This window comes from Bufo bufo, chromosome 2 (assembly GCF_905171765.1).
Source record: "Bufo bufo chromosome 2, aBufBuf1.1, whole genome shotgun sequence".
NCBI lineage: Eukaryota > Metazoa > Chordata > Amphibia > Anura > Bufonidae > Bufo > Bufo bufo.
The window spans coordinates 432,260,576-432,281,981 of record NC_053390.1 but is presented as its reverse complement, the minus strand read 5'-3'; the positions used below and the strand labels follow the sequence as shown (position 1 = coordinate 432,281,981).

Genomic DNA, 21,406 nt, shown 5'->3' with positions numbered 1-21,406 from the left:
TTATGTGGATGATACACTCCGAAGAAAGGCAGATACCAGCACTCATCGTGTCTTTGACGTGGTGGCGCTGGTTCGGCGTGATCATTGTCAAAGATCCTTTTCATAAAGGCGATGAAATGATCCTTCATTTCAGGCCTGTTCCTTAGTGTTCGTTGAAGTGAGTTGAATCTGGATAAAGCCTGTTCATGATTGGTTGGGAGTTTGGCCCTTGTAGCACGAAGAGTTAATGGTGCAACCCAGCTGTTAGACTCATCCAGAAAGAATTCCTTATCCATTATTTTTATGAATTCTCTGTCTTCAACTGACAAGGCTATTTTGTTGTGCTCACTTGTAGTACAAAACACTGTGGTACCTAGGTTGTCATCACAAAGGACAGGAGTAACATCAGGTACTTTGATGATGTCAAGAGGCTTCTCCTTTACTTCATAATGGTGAGGGCACTGTTTGAAGTGGGATACACGTCCATTTTCCAACACGTAAGTCTTGAAGGATCTCAGATGGCGTACACATCCTGTTCAAGCATACATCGCCCACTATTACCCGGCCTAGGTCAAGTCTTTGTGCATAAAGGGGGTTGTCAGGCCCATCGCACTGATCGCGTACTTTATGTACTCTGAGAATGTCCCTTCCTAACAGGACTAAGATTTCAGCACTCTTGTCCATTGCAGGGATCTCCTCAACAAGGTGCCTTAAATGAGGATGGTGATATGCAGCTTCTGGAGTGGGAATCTCTTCCCTTTCGTCTGGTATCTGGTCACACTTGACTAACGTTGGTAGGGGTATGCCCTCTTCCTCATTGATATGAGAGACCATAAACCCGTCAACCCTTCTGCCGAAGGTCTCTACATGACCAGAACAGGTTCTGAGAGTATATGGGGTTGCATGACCTTCTATGCCAAAGATCTCAAAGAATTTAGGCTTAAACAGGGATCTGTTGCTCTGTTCATCTATTATGGCATACATCCTAGCAGCTTTCTGAGGATGATCCCTTCGGTATATCTTAACTAGGCATATCTTGGCACAGCATTTGTGGTCCTTGCCTTCTCCACAGACTTCTGTACATGAAGAAGAGACATTATCTTTGGTTGAAGCATGACCTTGTTGCTCCCCGCCATGATTTGAGACAGGAGTGGAGGTAGGAAGTTGTTGTGGGGTGTCTGGAAGTGGCGTAGGATGCATGACTGTAACATGTCTGTCGCTACCGCATTCCATGCACTTAATGACAACTTTACAGTCTTTAGCAAAATGGCTATAAGAAGCACAGCACTTGTAGCATATGCCAAGTTTCCTGAGAATCTCCCTGCGCTCTTGTAAAGTCTTTGCCCTAAGCCCACAACATTTCTTAAGAGGGTGAGGCTTCTTGTGAATAGGACACTGACGATTATGGTCTTTATCTCTGTCATCCACAATGCCCTGATCAGTAGGTGAGGTTGTGGAGGGTGAGATGTCTGTAATTTTAACAGATATAGCTCTAGTTAAGTCTCTACATTTAGCTGCTGTGTTATCATACCTTGATGATGGTTAGGATGAAGCAGGCAGGTTGGATTCACTGAAGCTGAAGCTGGGATAGTTTCTCATCCAGGCTTGATCACTAATAAACCTGCAGAAATATGAGAATGGAGGAAAGGATACATTATAGTCTATTTTGTACCTTGAGCCGTGTTGTGCCCATTTCTCTTGTAGGCCGTATGGCAGTTTAGACACCACTGGGTTGACACCATGAGTGGTGTCCAGGAAGCTTATTCCAGGTAGACGCGGGTCAGTCTTTGCCAACTCTAGCTCCATGAGGAGGTCACTTAGATCATGGAGCTTGCGGTAGTCTTTGTTCCCTATTTTTGGGAAGTTTTGTAGTCTCTTGAATAGAGCGCTTTCTATGGCTTCAGAGCTACCATAGGCTTGCTCAAGTCTTGCCCATGCAGCAACAAGACCTGCATCTGGGTGGTCAACATGTACTGTTCTGAGTCTTTTAACACGACCTGCAGATTCTGGTCCCAGCCACTTTATGAGCAAATCAAGTTCTTCCTTAGCAGTAAGGTTGAGATCGGCAATAGTAGCCTTGAAGGTTGATCTCCAGGCCCTGTAGCTCTCTAGACAGTCATCAAACCATGAGAGGCTGGTGTTAATGAGCTCACGGCGTACCATGTATCTGGCAAAGTCATTCATGTCTGGTCTCTCACTCATTGGTGTCAAAGTAACTTGTGGAACCCCTTGGGTGTGAAAGTTCTCTGGTGATGTAGGGTTAGGTTTACCAGGGTAAAATGATGTTGCATGAGCGTTTAACTGTGGTGTAGTCTCTAAGGCTTGTGCTGGCTTTGGTTTGAGCTGCGGCTTATAACTGGAAGTCACCTTGTTGTTGACATGAGTTGATCCGGTTTGCTGCATAGATGTACTTGCGTTGTAGATTTGAAGAGGCTCAGGCATATAGAGCTGAGAGGTCTCTGCGTTGAGAGTCAGAACAGTGTTGTTAGTAGGAGGTATAGTAGATGACTCTGTATCTTTGCAGATGTTATGCTTTATAAGGTATTCACTGGTGCTTTGAGCTGGATCTTCCAGTTCAGCTGGGATAAGGCAGTCTGAATTAGTACTTTGTCCCATTGCTTGTTCAAGGACTTTCAGCCTTGCTAGGGAAGCTTCCTCCTCCCCTTCCATTTGCAGAATCTTTATTTGTAAATCTGCCTCTCCTTGGAGAGCTTTGCTTTGAGCTTCCATCTTGGCTTGATGAGCTGCCATCTCTGCTTGTTGAGCTGTCATGTGAGCTTCAATCTCTGCTTGACGAGCTGCCCTTTGAGCTTCCATCTCTGCTTGATGAGCTGCCCTTTGAGCTTCCATCTCTGCTTGCTTTCTGGTAAAGGAGCTTTGCGCCTTTTTTGATTCGACATCAGCGCGGGCCTCTATTAACTTGTCGCTTAATGTTAATCTTCTGGAACGAGAGGATCTGGAAGAAAGTGCAGTGCGCTTGGTTGTGGTGGATCTGGGAGATGACTGGTCTCCTGCAGTTGAGTAATGCAGAGTTCTGCCTTAAGTTTAGCATTTTGTACTGCGAGATCCCTTTGTTGGTTCATTGCATCAGTCCTGGTCAGTTCTGCTGAAGAATCCTCTATATTAGGATCCTGCAAGAAGGCTGAGTATTTTGCAGACAGCCGCTGGTAGCGTACATACACAGCAAATAGGTGATTTATAGAGTCTCTTATTTCAGCTGGTTGATCATTAGAGTGTGACAAAACTGACATGCGGTGTGAGGTTCTGTTCCAGAGGTCTGACAGATTGCTGGAGAACTCATCTCTAGTGGCTTCATAGTTTTCTCTGAGTTTCTGTGTTGGTTTTATTGTACGTTTGGGTCTTACACTGTGTTCGGTAATATCTGCAGAATCTGCTCCCTGTACATCTACCGGTTCAGAGGCATGATGTATCTGCATTGGTTCAGCCATAAAAGAGTGTTCAGAGCCTTGTCTCTAGACATTTTTACGGTTTTTGCGAAAATGGTACTGTCTCTTTACAAGACGAACAGCGAAAAATGGTACTGTCTCTTTAAAAAAGTCGAACAGCAGCTTCGGACAGTGTGAGGTAATACAGTGAATGAGAGAAACAGTTTTAAACATTTACTTGAAGTGCAGTAAGCTTGTGCGACCAATTGCTTTTACAGATGGCGGATGGCACTGAGCTAGATTGCAGATTAGGTCACATTTACACAGCAGGCTGTAGGAATTCTACTGCATCTTTTGACTATTCTGACTCAGATTGTTGTAATAGCGATTTATCCCTAGTGAGACCTCTATGCCTGGCCTGTATAAGCAGATATAATCACTGCGGACAATCCTTATCAGATAGCTTGAACTCACCAACACGAGTATATCCGTGTAAGTTGCTTTATTCTGTAAGCCAGATAACAGAGTACAGCCGAACAGATGGATTCTGGTATTGTGTGGTCAAAAGATTATAGCTTTTGCAAGCTTACATGTGAATAAATGTGATATCTTGTGCAAATGCCAGGGATCAGTATGGAGAAACAGGAGGTGAGGTATACAGAAGAAAGGGCAGAGCAATGAAATGAATGAATATCATGAACAGAAAAAAAGTGCAATACAAAAACGGCTACTAGATGGGAGCATATAACCAAATATAGAATATCATATGAATGGTTCAATGAAATAAACTATAGATTTAACTACGTAGCAGCACATTCTCAAATCCTGACCGGTAGGTGGGTCCCAGAGGAACCGGAGTTGAGAAACCCTGCTCTAGATCTATCCTCTGGGAGAATGATGTTGCTGGAATTTAGAGAAAATACAGATCAAATGAAAGATAAAAGCACAATTTGATAAATGAATAGATAAAGTTGTTAGTAGTTTATTCTCCTTTGAGGACAGGATTATTATATTTGATTTATTTAAGAGCTATGAATACTTTCCGGGGTAATTTTCTTTTAAAAATAATTTTTCTAACTGGTCTTTAGTAAATATTTTTAACTGGAATTTGTTCTTCACTTTCGGTGTAACTGCAGGCTATTGCTTTCTAATTAACCACTGAATCTGTCAGCTGCTCTGATGGCGCAATGTGTAACCCCTATCTCTGAACTCTAGACAGCTCATAAAATCTCTTATAGCTATATGCCTATCAAACTGATACAATTATGGCGTAGGCTAGTTCACATTTGTGTCACAGCTCTTGGCAGGCAGATCCGGCTAAGAATAGCCTGCCAGATTATTCCGGATCTGGCATTACTCAATGTTACCGGAATGCCTGACAGCCCCATTGACTATAATGGTGTCAGGAGGAGATTTGGCCGCTACCTAGCAAATATGGGAGGGCTTGGCTAAAAAAAAAACACTGCACACAATGGTTTTTGTCCAGCCAATTCTCAGCATTCTATAGCCGGAGAAGCCTGCTGAGAGCTGTGCCGCAAATGTGGTAGAAGCCTTTAATGAGTTCAGAGAAAAGGGCTACATATCCAAACTTTGAGCGGCTCCCTGATGGATCCACTGTATATAAATAAACAGAATGGTCTGCAGATTAACTGAAGGGCTGTAGAACAAAAACTGTAGCCACAAAATGGAGTTAAAATGCAATGAAAAAAAATTTGCTCCTGAAGGTGTTCATAGCATAAGAAACTAAAAGATATCAAAGGACAGAGTCACAAAAAGGTTTGGGTGGAGAGAGGAAAAGTAGGAAAAATTATATTCTTTGTAAATTTGTATTTATGTACAGAATGATATAAGTAACAAAATGATAGGTACATAGGGGGCCATTTATTAACATATTGTGTATATGCCACAATAGTAGTGTATATAAGTTGTAGATTTTGTTGCATAGCATTTTGTGGAGGGCATGTGGCGGGCAGTGAAGCAGGTGGGTGGGCAGGCCTGGCTCATTTATTATTTTCCATGCCAGTTTTTGATGTGGAAAATGCCTTAAATCTACGCCAGCAAGGGAGCTGGTATAGATTTAAAGGGGTTCTGCATCCTCTGGATAGATCATCAGCTTCTGATACGGCGGGAGTCCGACACCGGGACCCCCGCCGATCAGCTGTTTGAGAAGGCAGCCGGCGCTCCAGCAGCGCCGCGGCCTTCTCACTGTTTACCGCAGGCCCAGTGCCGTTACGACTAGTATCAATGGTCTGGGCGGGGTTAAGCTCCATTCAAGTGAACGGAGCTTAGCCCCGCCCAGGCTGTAAGTCAATGGGGACGGATCCGTTTTCACTGAAACAATATGGCACAATAGAAAACAGAGCCGTCCCCCATTGACTTTCAATGATGTTCAAGATGGATCCGTTTTGGCTATGTTAAAGATATTACAAACGGATCCGTTATGAACGGATGCATGCAGTTGTATTATCTGAACAGATGCGTTTGTGCAGATCCATGACGGATCCGCACCAAACGCGAGTGTGAAAGTAGCCTAAAAATACAAGTTCTACTAAATCTTTTACCATAAAACTATATGTAAATCTTCTCAGCTCTTCCAGCAGCTTGCACTGCATTTTCATGTACTCCCTAGTACCAAGAAGTTCGAATCGCGTACCCCAAGGAAGCAATCATGCTAAATGTTCCAAGTCTACGTCAGCTGTTGCTTCAGATTTGATGAACGGAATAGCGCAGCACAAGGGCAGACTGGTCATAGACCCTACAGGGAAACTTGTCGGTGGGCCGATACCCAGAGGGCTGCCTGAGCCCTCCTCATGGCTGCCAGCCATGGTAAGTAATGATCTGACGCTTCCATGACATGGCGATGTTATAGTGCTTTTTAAAGCAGGAATGTTAGTACAGTGGAGAGCACATGAAGAAGCCATTCAGTAAAAAGACCAAGCACACAGAGCAAGTATAGAAACAAGGTATTATGTATATTACCTGTGGGAATTCATGCGGCGAGTACCAGATTTCTAGCTTGGATGTAACAGCTTCATTTGAATTCTGCAATGTAGCATGCATTTGCATTATCTGAATGAATTTATATGCTTTTGCATACCCATACATTTTATGCTCTCGATGTGGAATAATAGCAGCTGGGGTTATGGATTTTAACTCCTACTTTAATAGCTCATTTAATGGAAAACATTGGTGCTCTTGGCAAACCAGAAAGTCATTTTACTTGGCTTGCTTTTAGATTTAATGAAATACCTGAAGAAGCAAAGAAAAAGGGGGGCAGTTGTATATATAGTTATTTAAGGGCCAGTAAAATAACAAGATACAAAGTAGATGAAAAAATAAATAAAGAATTTAATCTATATATGAAGCATAGCCAAACACACCATATGTGAAAATGTAAAGGGGCCCAGTAGTTAAGGGGGGCCACTGTCACCCTAAAAACAGCTAGCAGTTTACTGTTGTCCTTTAGTTGCATTTAAGGGGTTGAGGCTTTGAGCCAATAAATGAGATCAGATTAGTCTTACATTACAGGTGGATTGTAAAATGGATTGTGGATTGAAATACGTAAGAGGGTGCAATACAGAGATGGATTGGCCATAGCCACTTACAGGGAAATTTCCCGATGGGCCAGTGGACGTTTTTGGGGATGTATTTGTGCCGCTGGCAGTATTTTGTGATGGGCTGTGGTTTTTTAGTTTGTGTTGGGGTGGTATAATGTGCCACAATATGGTATTGCTGGCCCTGCTTTCCATCACATTGACCCAACTACAAAATGTGTCCACTTTTAGTATTTTTTCCAGGGCTACTAAAATATAACATCATGTGTCTCACATTAATAATATTATTATTATTAAGTGACCACCGTCATTTATCTCACAAGAGTCACATTAACCCTAGTGTTCCTTTATACTGCTGGCTGGACGTGGTGCTGATCATTGAAGGGAAATGAAACCCTTTCGCTCCTATGTGCACACTACAGGTAACACCGAAAATAATAATCGTGCAAGTTCATTTATTTCAGTAATGCAATTTAAAAGGTGAAACTAACATATACGATAGACTCATTACATGCAAAGCGAGATATTACAAGCCTTTATTTGTAAGAATTTGGATAATTATGGCTTACAGCTTATGAAACCCCAAGTCCACTATTTTGAGGTACCCTTTGCTCAGGGGATATGTATTAATTAGCTGACTAGAGTGTGACACTTTGAGCTAGAATATTGAACCTTTTCAAAATATTCTAATTTTAAGCTGCATTAATGCAATCCTTTTCATTTGCATTACTGAAATAAATGGACTTTTGCAATGATATTCAAATTTTTCGAGTTTCACCTGTATTCCCCACTCTCTGTAACTGCCCTTGCCCTATCTCCTCACACTCCATCCTCAGCTCGCTCTAATTTTTATTGGCGGCAACTTCACAGTGCCTCCCTGACTCCCCCTCATCGTTCTCTTTTGTAGTGGCTGGTCCCAATCAAATAGGAAGGAAGGTACTTCTTCCCTCCTCCCCTGTGCGGCTGCTGAGGAGTAATTGGAGTGTGCCGTGGTTGCAGGCGCGCCATGTTTTCTGATAGTATCGAAAAAACAGGTAATCCTGGTATCGAACTAAAATTGCTATCAAGGTATCGAAAAAGTATCAAAACTTCAATACCCGATGCAATCGTAGTACTAACACTGGCATTCTTCTACACCAGTTGAAGGGTAAGGACACACCTTGTGGCGTCCATGTGCAACCAAACATGCAATGACTAATAAGAACAAGAGCCAGCTTTACCATATCATTCATATAGCCATTGGCCACTACATGTGTGCGGGATATTGGCAACATGTGCTACTAGGGTCATCCAGCAATTCCAGACGTTTCCTTCCAGAGGTGGAGAGCAGTGGGAAACTCTGCAACATTGGACGCCCAGCAGTTCTGTTATTTTTTTTTCACCATGCACAGCCTGAAGAATTTTTTTTTTCTTAAACTGGAATATTTTTAAGGCTGGTGCTATGCTCTAAAGTTTGTGTGAAATCGGCATCCCATGCATGTTAAAAAAGGAAAGGTATATACACCATGCACTATAGAGCAGTATGTACTGTGCTCATTCAGAGTTTACAGTACATTAATGAAAATATGAAGGTCTTGTAGCAATGGGTCCAATGCAAGAGATAGGACTCTCTGAACCGTATAGAAGTCAGGTGGAAAATCCCAAATAGTTCAAACACTTTGAGACAATTTATTTCAGGAGCGACTTTCTCCCCTCATCAGATTCAAAATCTGCAACACCGCTCGCATGCGTTGGAGAATTCCTGTGCAGATTTTTCAGCAGTACAGCATGTTACGTGTTTCTGGTGGAAAACATGAGCATTAGCTTATTTGAATGACAATGGGACTAATCCTTGTGTCAATCTGCAGCAGTGCGAACTATAAATCTGAGGCAAAAATCCAAGGGTTACGCTTGGATTTCTGCTGCAGAAAATACACATAGAATTTTAAGACATCAGTTGAACATAGCCTAACTCTGGCTTTGCATTGCCGCCAGGTGCCAGCCTTGACCTTGCATTTGTATTACCAGGCATCTGTATGGATTTGAGTACCTCACTTAGAGACTGCTCATGAGAGGATTTTCTGCACAAAGTCCATACTCCATTCATTAATTTTAAAAGAGAAGATAGATGATTTGTACAATAAACAAATCATAATATATATATATATATATATATATTATATATATATATATATGCACTCAAAAAAACGGATGAAAATAAAAGTTTCTTTTTTCACACATTATATTCACATGCAACCTTTTCAACTGGCTCATTCTGCATTTCTCATGAAATACAGTGCATTTGGAAGTCTTCAAATCCTTTCACTTATTTCACATTTTGTTATCTTGCGGCCTTGTGATAAAATAATAAAATATTGTAGTTATCCTCTATCATTCTGCACTCAGTACCCCATAAGACAAAGTGAAAACAGAAGTTAGAAATGTTTACAAACTAATTTAAAAGGAAAACCTTAAATTTTGCTTGGACCCTATTCAGACCTTTTGCTATGAAACTGAAATATAGCCCTGCAGGCCCAATGGTGGATTAACATAGGGGTGTTCGGATTGGCAGCACCTGGCCCGGCATTGCTGGGGGGCCCAACGCCGCCCCGAATGCCCATATAATGCGGCGGGGCACGGGACCATATAGTTCCCAGCCCCGCCGTCGATCACCGCCATAGGCTTCAGGCCTAGTAGGCTGAGGGCCTATCTGGTAGTATAATCCCGTTGCAGGCGTGCGTAATGACATCATTGTGCGCCTCTGCCGGGACGCAGGACAATGAAGATTGCGCACCTGCGGCCTGCCTCCCCCAACCCGGACACAGGAAGTATTAGCTTTTAGTTCGTTTTTTTATTTTTTTATTTCCTGCGTGAGTGGCAACTTGGGGGTCAAGAGGAGAACATGGAGGCAGTGGTGGGGGGAGATTATTACACGGGGCAAATCACTTCACGGGCGGCAGTGTGGGGGCAGGTTATTACATGGGGCAAATTACTTCATGGGGGCATTGTGGGGGCAATTACTTCATGGGGGCAGTGTGGGGGCAAATTACTTCATAGGGGCAGTGTGGGGGCAATTTACTTTATGGGGCATTGTGGGGCAATATTATTTCATGGGGCAGTATGGGGCAACTTATTTCATGGGGGCAGTATGGGGGCAACTTTACTTTTATGGGAGGCAGTGTGGGGGCAAATTATATCATGGGAGGCCAGTGCTGGGGAAAATTACTTCATGGGAGGGAAGTGTGGGGGGAAATCACTTCATGGGGAGGGAGTGGGGGGGGAAATTAATCTGGGACAGTGTGGTGGAATTTTCTATATGGGGCAGAGTGGGGAAAATTACTATAGGGGGCGTTGCTATTAGGGGACATTATTTTTGGGGACTTATCAAGGCATTTTTACCATGGAGCACAATATAGGGTGGTTTTCTATTACTGGGGGCCACTCTAGGGACATATAACTGCTGTAGACACTACTAGGGGACCTTTGGGATAATTTATCAAACTGGTGTTAAAGTAGAACTGGCTTAGTTACCAATTTAAATTGTTGATGTCACCTGCAGTCCTATGTAACAGCCTAGATAACAGTGATAACTTTTTGTGTGCAGATATGTAGTAGATGTTCCCTGCAGTCCTATGTAAACCCCCACATAACACAATAATTCACTGTGTTATGTGGGGTGTTACCTAGGACTGCAGGTAACATCCATGACATCTGTACTCAGAGAGTTATGAGATGGTGGGGATCCAACTCCTGTAAAATATACAAAGATCCGCACACTCCTCCTTTGGATGAAAAAAAAATATCTGTTCTTTTAATAACCAAGCAGCATTATTACAGCGACGTTCGACCACCTCTGGTCTTTATGCGAGATAAAGACCAGAGGTGGTCGACAACGTCGCTGTAATTAGCTGCTGGTTTATAAAAGACTGGATTTTTTTTTCATCAATGGAGGAGTGCTGCGGATCTTTTTTATATTTTCACCTGATGTTGGGATCCTTGGCCGGGATCTCTATATGCGAGCACCATCGCCCTTATTAATGGTATCCTTTTCCATGTTGGAATCTGGACTGCTGCTTATCCTTTCTTATTTCAATACGGGATCGACTCCGGGCACCCCGCCAAACAGCTGTTTTGAGGAGACCGTGATGTTCCAGTGAGCGCCGCAGCCTCTTTTGCTTCTTACCAAGCACAGCGCTGTCCATTTGATAGCACTGTGCTTAGTATTGCAGCTCAGCCCCAATCACGCGGATGGGACTGAGCTACACTAGGCTACGTGTAATGCATGATGTGATGTCATATGGCCTAGGAAGAGACTGCATTGCTCACGCAGACACCCAGCCTCTTCATACAGAATTTTTTTTAACTAAATGGAGCGAGGGGACCGAGTTGGGTAGACGAGCCTATACACCAACACTAGCGTGAATGACTGCTGTGAAAAGTGGAACGAGAAAATACCCCCTGGTTCGTTTTTAAACTAAAATGGAGGGTGGGGACCGAGTTGGGTATCATGCACTTAATCCGCCCCCGTGCAGGCCTCCCATTTCTCTTATCTTTGAGATGTTTCTGCACCTTGATTGGAGCCCACATGTGGTGAATTCAGTTGATTGGACATGATTTGGAAAGACACATGCCGCAGGCCCAGGAGGACGTAGAGAATGGAAGGGCTCTGGACAGACAATATCATTTACAGTGAATCCTTACACCACATGATCCCTAGTGCCTGGGCAGTAATAGGAGGGTGAACACTTTCTTCCCTCGGGGCACACCTTAATGTTGGGGATCCTGCATGATGGTAGTTGGAGTGCCCTTGGTGTTGTGGGTTTGGGTGCAAGGCAGGAGATATAGGTGCATTGGCTGGCGAACAATGCTGGAGTCTGTAACCAGGCTAGCTGTAGACAATAAACATCTCTCTTTACTAAAGTGCAGAATGGGAGTTATAGTGCAGCCAATGGTATCAAAACACAGTTCCAAACAATTCTCAATGAAAATCTTCCCAGATATCAAAGTACTGATATAGACCAGAATGGGGATTGTAGTACTATTTCCGATATCTTTCCAAAGTCTCTTTCTCCAGAAATCTAAGGCTGACAATGTTATTTTTGCAATAGTGGCTATAATTCCCAGTGGAGAGGTACAGGATTAAGATATGGTGGGTCAGACCATGTCCAGGTGTGAAGGGTGTTTCTCACTGCAGTAAAGTCTCTATCAGCCTTAAATAGCAAATACCCCACTGACAGACTCCAGTGCTTGGACATGCAGATAACAATCAACGTTGCCTTCTGTGTCACCCCCACTTCCTCATGGATTGTAAGCTCTTGCGAGCTTCCTCATAGATTGTAAGCTCTTGGCCCTCACTCCTAGTGTATCAGTTGTATAGTACTATGTAATTTTCTAGTTCTTTTCTTTCTCTCTGTTCCTGGAGCACTGTAGAGTAGAGATGGTTTTCTCTCTGTGGATGTCTTAGAGATTATGGTTCTCTGGAGTTCAGGCCTAATACTCTGAGGAGTGAGGAAATGTAGCTCCCTCTTACTTCCTCAGGTAACTTTAAAATGAGCATATCTAAATACAACACCTAACTTCCTACAGGAGCAGGATTGTTAATATTAGTTCCATATAGAGTTATGCTGGTACATTACAAGGCATTAACATATTAAATCACATTAAGTAACATTGCACAAGAAAAACAGTTTGCCAGTACCTTATTCTGGGGTACTGCATCCTACCCCTATTGTGAGGCAAGCCGGCCTCGGTTTAGTGCATGGTCCATCTGCAGTAGTAGGAGGCATATAAACACAGACTCAGGACTGGGCTGGCTCCTTTCCCTTGACTTGGCAGAAAAAGAAGGGTTAAAGTATATGCAATATATAATACTATTAAGCCTAGGCACTCTCTAACTATGGCAGATGGGTAAAAATGTACAATTCCTTCACAATAGTCCATAGGTAGGGATACCTATCTAACTTATTAGTAATAAATGACCATGTAGGGGCTTAGGTACGTTTAAGTCAAAAGCAAGCAAGACACATTGTGGCTCAAGTATGTTTGAGTTCTTAAGTTCTGTAATTAAACCCCAGATAGCAAGTAATTGTGCTGCAATTTTGAAAATGACTTGCTAAGCTATTGCAGACTTGCCAAGCTTCACAAGTATGTTGCAAACTTGCATTTAGTCTGCTTTGCAAGTCTCCAGATTAACTTGCTTTTGCAAACTTGATGCAAGTTCTCGTTAAGTTATTATGCTCTTGCTAGAGACTTTCCAAGCAAATTTGCTGCAAGTTGAAAAAGTGTCAACTAGAATTTGTGCTGCAAGTTCTCTGCAAGTGTACAACTTGCCAGAGAATGTTTGCAGCAAGTTAACAAGACTTACAATTTAACCCTGCCACAAGCTTGTGGCACGTTATCCTTGCTATCTGGGACATTGAAATAACAAATCTCAGAGAGCTCAGGTAACATTTCAGTCTTTTCCATGGTTGCTTCACTTTAATGTTGTGAAACTTAGGGTTCTTGAAAGTCTTTCTTTGGGTATGCAGCTGAAAATATTGCAAAACATCTCAGATGTCAGAGTTTAATCTGAGAAGGGAAGGGGAGGAGGAATGTGCACAACTAGGATTTTATAGATAGAGTCCCTTAATGTTGGAGAGGCACTAGGACAAGCTGTATAAGGTCAACAGCACACAAAAAAAAACTGTATCCAGTCTCTCACCCTAGGCTCTCGCCCTTGACTATGGTTTTTAAGCTTCAGGGGCTCAGACTAGGAAGAACTTCCCCTCAGTAGCAATAGCGTCTTGTTGATGGTGGATCCACAGTGCAGGTCTTATGAACTGTAGTTACAGCATTTGATAGGATAGGGCTTTGGCAACTTCTTGTCATGGACTGCTGATCTGCAGACAAGCCAGCTGCAGGACACAGGTGCCTCTTTTTGGCAGAAGCTTCTGCTGGTGCAGCAGAATGAAGGATCTCAGGCTCCAGAGGTTGTGGTAGCTGGTACAGCGTGTTCATTGGCACAATACTCCTCCCAATACTACATCTGATGCACTTCCGACCACTTCCAGAGTAGGACATAGGTGACACTTAGCTCAGCAGTGACCATGATAACTGGGCTAACAGTTATTATGGTACTAGGGCCAGCAGGAGTAGCTGAGGGCTCTGGTAGCCCCAGAATAAATGGTTCCTGAGTGGTGTGAACACCTAGTAAGAGGAGAGGCCATTACTTTGCTTGGTCATCAGCAGGCCTTAGGGCTCTGTGGGGCCAATCTAGTCTTTTGGCCACATTTCAACAGACCTGGTGAGAATGAGCGGCTTTGAGAGTTGAGTCACCCCTGCGGCAAAGCTGCCCGAGTTATCTGGGAGGTGTCTCCAGGGTACAAACTATGGAGAGGTAACAGCAGTTGTGACCATTTGACGAAACGCCAGTTTACAAAGATCTCTTCTTGCGTCTCATCATCCTGAAGAAATTTGAAGCCTCAGGCCACCGAGAACCAATGGACAGTGCCCATTGGCCACTCCAATGCTGGGTCCCTGGGGTGTGGATGATCCAGCATGCAAATCACCCATTCCTTCAATGAGGTCTCCTTTAGCGGATCCCGTGATCTTTCTGGGGCAGATGCCATAACTTTATGGCCTCCCCCTATAGGAGTTGGAATGTGGAACAATAGCACTCCCTGGCGGTGACTGCTACACCGGCCAGTGAAGATCACGAGGGTAGCATGGGTGGCAGACCATGTTCCCTAGCTACCCTAAAGTCCTCAAGGAGTTCTAACAACTTGGGGTAGTCACCCTACATCATGGATTCTTCTTATTTGAAGCTTGTTTACATAGACTGTGCATGGCTGAAGGTGCCATACACCCTTGAAGTTAGGAGCGCAGAACAGACACGTACTACCTGCTCCTTGCAGGGGGTTCTCTTTTTTGTTTGCAATTCTTGGATGAGTAGAGCTTCAATTCAGATGTCGTAGTTTCAAGATGTCTGATTAACCCCTATTCCTTGAAAGCAAGCAAGGTGAGTGATAACACCCACAATGAGTTTTTGCAATACATCATGCTCGTAGAACCCAGAAAACACACTCTGGTAGCATAATAAAGTCTCTTTAGGGTTTCCAATTCAGTAGTAAAGTCACTTGCTTGGTAGGACAAAGATGATTTCTTTAATCCTGTTCGTGATGCCAGAATATTTTGCCGCGAGCCCTGGAGGAGTAGAGGATGGTAGTGGCTCTGGCTGCAATAGAGCAACAGTGCAACCAAACCATAGAGGCAACCGGGACCCTTGAAAACTTGGAAAATTAAGCTCTAGTGTTATGGAGAATATGGGTAGTCCTCTGGGTATCAGTGGGTATGGCCTTAGCAGAATAATGGTTGAATGAAGAGTGCTAAGTGTCAAGTGTATCATTCCAAGCTAGCCTCAGCTGATATAAATTTATCTTGTTGGTCATAAGGAATCTTTTCCAGAGCAAATTTTATTCTGGTAGATCCTGAAAATGCTCACTGCTATGGGACTTCCAAAAATAGCTGAGCGCTGGCTCGGTTATTTTTAAAAGTCCCTTAGAAGTGAATAAAAGGGTGGCCATGCATGTGAAGTGTCTTTTCTATTCACTGCTATGGGTCTTTAGATAATAGTCAGCGGTGCTAACTCTGCTATTTTTGGAAGTCCCATAGCAGGGAATGGAGTGGATGCTGCCCATGTGTAGCATGTTTTCATGGTGGGGCCCCATTATTGAAATAGGAACAGGTATCAGAGGCCTGCACTTTTCTGACATATCCTATTAATATGCCAAAATAGCCAGATAGGAAAACCCTTTAAATTGTGTATTTAGCATATTAATTTTACATTTTCTTTGATCTATGCCTTTCAACCTGCCCTTTTGTCATGCCTTCCTATTAGGAATTTGTGATTCTTCACCAGAACATTGACTGGTTATCTGTGATACATGCAATCTATATAGCTGGTCAAATAAATGAGGGTCATGATTTGTCAGACTAATGTAATGCACACTTTCTTTCAGACTGAATCATTTCTATGTTTATTACATGTCCCTGAGCTGTATGCCATACTAAGATTTAATTAAAAGATTTCTAAAGCCTTCTAAAATGTAATGGAAAAATTGGCCTGTTTCATCCACTGTCCCAAATGAATATACTGAATAATCAAAAAGAATATCAAACTTTAGTCTGGGCACTCAAGTTCTTTTTTTTAATTACATAATTATCAAGGGTGTTACACTAGTATTTGTTCTTATGGCTGATTTTGGAATTCAAGCTCAATTATTTTAGATTGGATGGGTAAGTAGCACCAGTTACAAATTCAGTATAAAAATGTACTTTACTATGCAGACTGCTCCAATAAGAATATGATCACAGATTGTGTTTCCATACACTCAGAGTTTCACTAGAGCTGCAGCGCAATTCAGCATTCTTTCATGAGATGTATATTGAGAAGGTGAAGTAAAATGCCTCATATATAAGAAATGTTAACAGTAGATATGTACATTGGTAAAAATTTCTCGCCCCACCAAAAATAATAATAATAAAAATTAAAATAGAACATGCAGTATGTGTAAGAATAGGGGCTGGACCCAATCTAACCAAATAAGAATAATGTATCCCTTACCATGAATGGCATCATAAGCCACAGTCTCTTCCCAGACTCTCTGTCCTGCCCCCTACTTTGAACACTTTCTTCTTCTCTCAATGTGCTTGTTCTTGTCATAAATTTCCCTGTAAGGGGTTGGGCTTAATGTGTGGGTCCAAATGGAAATGACAGAAGTCTGTTATAAACTAATATTCACCTCTCCTGTGTCCTAAAACCCCTCTATACACCTGTTACATCGAAGGCCCCTGTCATTCACTACCCTGCTACTTCTACTAAAAATATTATTAATTGATCTACTACTACTCCCATTTTTGTCACCACTACACCCCTCCTCTCCTTGCTCGGTTTGCAGTTGCATGGCAGCTTCTAAGGGTGCACTCACATGGTGCAGAATTTTCAGCAACAAAATCCACAACATAAAGAGATCCCCCATGTTAACCTGTGGGGATGAAAAGTGTCAATACCTGTGTTCTGTTCCACTTCAGCATATTCATTCTGCAGCAGAAAAAAAAGCAAATAATATTTTGTTACAGATTTCCTGTAGTTAAATGTCTCCATTTATTTCAATGGGGCTGTAATCCGCAACATAATTCACAAATACACATCCTATTCTGTTGTGGGGAACATAATCTGCAACAAAAACTGCAACTGTCAACCACAGATTTTGTTGCGGAAAATTCCGCAATGCATGAGGGCACCATAATTGCTGCCTGCCCTGACCTTAGCCTGTCTACTGTACTGACTATGTGCTGCCTGCCTTGACCTCAGATTAGTTTTTGCAGATTTGCATGAACCCTGTCTGCCCTGATCTTCACCCATTTATCCACTATTGTATTGTTTATGCACTGTGTACTGCCTGACCTCGTGGCACTTTGCACCAATGTCTCTGACCCCTGTGGATCAGCTGTCAACTACACCAGGAATATTCCAAGAAGTAGGGGCAAGGTGGGTTCCCTTCAGCGAAGGCCAGATCCCTGTATAGGGGTTAAAGGGTGAAAAAAAAGAGATTGCCAGGATAACACACTTTGCACTAGCCCAAAGTCAAACCCCTGACGAAGCGGAGGCGAAACCCGGGTCTGGCGTTTGATGAGAGGACGTGCACATTTTAAATAATTGTTGTTTTATGGATCTTGTGAGTAGAATAAATCCTTGTATTTCAACTCAGTTGGCAGTACTTTACTATGTCGGGCTATTTCTTCTATTCTCTAGGAGATTAGAGCATCGACTTTTGTGATAATACACGCAGGATACTGAGGAATAACATCGCAAAGACACTCCTTTTTTTACTCCTAAATGTGTACTTATACCTATTCTGAGCAGCGCGGTTTTCTCTTTTTGTTTGATTTAATTTACCATGTCTGGTATTGAAAAGGGGGAATACAATTTTTGTGGGGTTAAATTGAAAAAACAAAACACAATTCTGCCAAGATTTTTGGGGTTTTACGCCAAGCGCTAAAAATGACATGATGTCCTTATTCTGCGGCTCAATACGAATAGGTCAATATATATATTTTTTTGTTTTACTACTTTGAAAGGTTTGAAAAAATTTTAGTTTTCTTTGCATCACCATTTTCTGAAAGCCATAACTTTTTTATATTTTCGTCCACAGAGCTATATGAGGGCTTGTTTGCGGGACTGTAGTTTTCATTGGTACCATTTTTGTGGTACACACGACTTTTTGATCACTATTATTTAATTTTTTTGGGGGGGAAAGGTAACTAAAAATGGCAATCATGTGGTTTTCATGGAATTCAACACACAGGAATTTAAAAAAATATTTTAATAGTTGAGACATTTTTTTTACGCGGCAATACCTGATATGTTTATTTTTCTATTGTTAATATATTTTGCTATGCAAAATTGGGGGTGATTTAAACTTTTAATATTTTTACGTTTTTTTTAACGTTTATAGTAATAACTTTCCACCCCCTTGGGGAGTTAGAGCCTGGGATCTTTTGATCCCTTGTTCCTATTCACCTTCGTAGAGATCTATTAGGGTGAATGAGATTCAAACACGCTCCCTGCTGAGCTGCTGAGCTGTCCTTCGTGCACAGTTCAGCAGGGAGCTTACCATGGCAGACCTGGAAAGCAATTTCAATGCAAGGGCTCCAATTGCAAGGCAGAGGGAGCCACATCCTTCTGCCTAACTCCACAGATGTCATAATCGGTGTTGATTGCGGCATCTGAGGGGTTAAATGACAGGGCTCGAGCAATCGCCATTCCTCATCATTGTGGCCGGGTGCCTGCTGTCTGGGTCACATTATTGCCAGCCTTAGAATTTGCAGAACCTGGAGAAAAGGGAACGGATGGAGCAGAAGAAGCTAAGTGTTAAAAGAATGGGGAGCATCTTAATTGAGAACAGTATTTTAGTGATAATATAGACTAAGGTTCCTCCGTCCCATCCAAGAGATAAAGGGTATATTGTAAGTAGTCAATAATTGTCCTTTTAGATGTTTTGAAATGTGATCGCCTAGGTAATTTAGTGCTTTATCATGCCACTTAAAGGGCGAAATATGTTGGAGACAAGAAACTATTTTCTGTGAGAGGGAGACATTTAGTATCTCATATTTGTCTACATTTACTTTAAAACTGGAGAGAGAACCAAAATGTGTAACAAACCAAGATACAAGCCAACATTTGGAGGGTATAGGTTGACTAAGTGGACTTTTTTAGTTACTAGTTCTTCTTTTATAAATAAGATTCTCCCCTCAGAATCAGTACGGTATATGTATGTTGAATGATAAATGGGATGGAACGATGTTTGGCACTAGAAACTCCCCTAGAGGCAGCTGAGGTGTTGCAACTATGATGCATATCATTGATCATAAGAGGACTTTTTTTCATTATAAGGGGATTTGGGTAGTCTAGATATTTTGTTAAGTTTAAAATGTGTTTCCTGTAGAAAAAGGATGTGGATGTTATGTTTGTGCTTAAACATACAGAAATGGGGGGACGTGGCCGGATGCCGAGCAGGAAGGCTGTGTGAGAATCTTTCCCGCCACTAGCCTACTTTAAAAGCGTCTCAAAGCAGAGAAATAAGATGGCTGACTTAGTTATTTGGCTCCTACATAGCTTGCTAAACACCCCAGGCCTGCAGAGATAGGAAAAGGGAGGCAGAAAAAGGCAAAACCTACAAAGATGACGTCCTTCTTTCAGCTGGCGAGCAATTCCCAAGATGGCGCCCACACCATACAGAGAGAGGATGACGCAGCTACTGAAGAAAGATTGCTACACGCCTCATCGCTCACAAGTGCAGCGAATCCTGATTACCAGATGCCACAAGGCTGACCTAGATCCTGCACACCATCGGGCTCTCCCTTAACCAGGTCAGTCTCATCCCCTAACACAGCCACCGACAGACTCGATGACCGAAAGCAGCTAGCAAACACTGGCGCTGCCATTACTGAAACTAACGTGAGGGCCATGTTACAAGAGCTACGCAGCTCTAATCAAGCTGATTTTCAAACAACAGTACAAAATATCTATAAAGAAATAAAAGACATAGGGGATAGAACGGCCCATTTAGAGGGTAAAATGGACACATTTTCTAATGCTCACAACTCACTAGTGGATGTGCAAAATTAGTTGTATGATGACATTGGGGCAGTTAAGCTTAAGCTGGCGGATCTTGAGGACAGATCCCGCTGAAACAATATTAGATTTCGGGGGATTCCTGAAACAGTACAAACTGAACAATTAAGGGACTTCTTAGTTGACTTTTTTGTCATCTTGCTACCTGACTCTGAACAAAGAGACATGATCATAGATAGGGTACATAGAACCCCCAAACCGAAACAGTCACCTCCGTCTGCACCTAGAGATGTACTGGCCAGGCTGCATTTTTACAATTTTTAAGAAAAAATAATGGCTACAGCCAGAAATGTTACTGATTTACCAGAAACATATGCTGACAACTCTCTGTAAACCTATCGGTTGCCACTCTCAACAGAAGGCAAGGATTTGAAAACGAAAAAGGAATCCAATACAGATGGGGTTACCCAGTCAAACTGATAATCTACAGAAATGGATCATCTCACACTTTACTCTCTCCTCAAGCAGCTTCCAAACTGGTGGCCAATTGGTTCCAAATTCCCTCAACAATGGAAAAATTACCACTGCCAAACAAGAAAACACCAACCCTAACGCAAGAGTGGACAGTCATTGGATCCTCTAAGTCACCAAAAGGTTCACCTGATTGAGGAGTTTAAGCTCAAGATGGGAGAAATTGGAAATCCAAGATCCACTTGAACTAAACATCCTTAAAGATATTTGCGCATATCTGTATTTGGACTGCCAGCTAAGTTTTCTAACACAGCTTTTGCTATCTTTCTGTGCACCATATAATGTTTAATCTTCTTTTTCACTACCTGCTTAAGGTAGGCTAGGTGGGATCCCTGGGTGGCAACACTCAGAGATGCTATCAAACCCCCCAATGTCACCACCAGACCAACCACGTGAGTTAAGGTGGTTTGAGAAAACCACATGTTTTCTAAGTTCTAAACAGGTCAATGGTTTAAGACCTTTTTACATATTGTTTTTGTTATTTATTACTGGTCCAGCATACTTTTATTTTTTCAACAGACTGTATGGGAGATAAGTTTACTCCTTAGCATAGGAGATATACTAATGCCAACCTCTGTTATCCTCAAACATGGTAGTAATAATAGCATAACTGAATGTTAAAGGTCTGAATAGCCCAATTAAAAGGTCCTTAAGTGTGATGTGCTTTGTGCACAAGAAACTCATTTGCACCAGAAGGACTCCCATAGGCTCAAACATAAAAATTTTCCACACATATTTACTACACCTAACTCATGTAAGTGTAGTAAAAAAGAGTAGTACTAATAGCTATAAGAGACTCAGTAGAATTCTCTATTGTGAACTCTGACAAGAATGGGCGCTACATTATTTTTAACTGCATAATC

At 42.3% G+C, this 21,406-nt stretch overlaps 1 protein-coding gene across 1 annotated transcript in view; it reads left to right on the top strand.

Annotated features, from left to right (window-relative positions):
* The window catches only part of YJEFN3 (YjeF N-terminal domain containing 3), a 332,305-nt gene that overhangs the window by 95,083 nt on the left and 215,816 nt on the right, over nt 1-21,406 (top strand). The window lies entirely within an intron of this gene.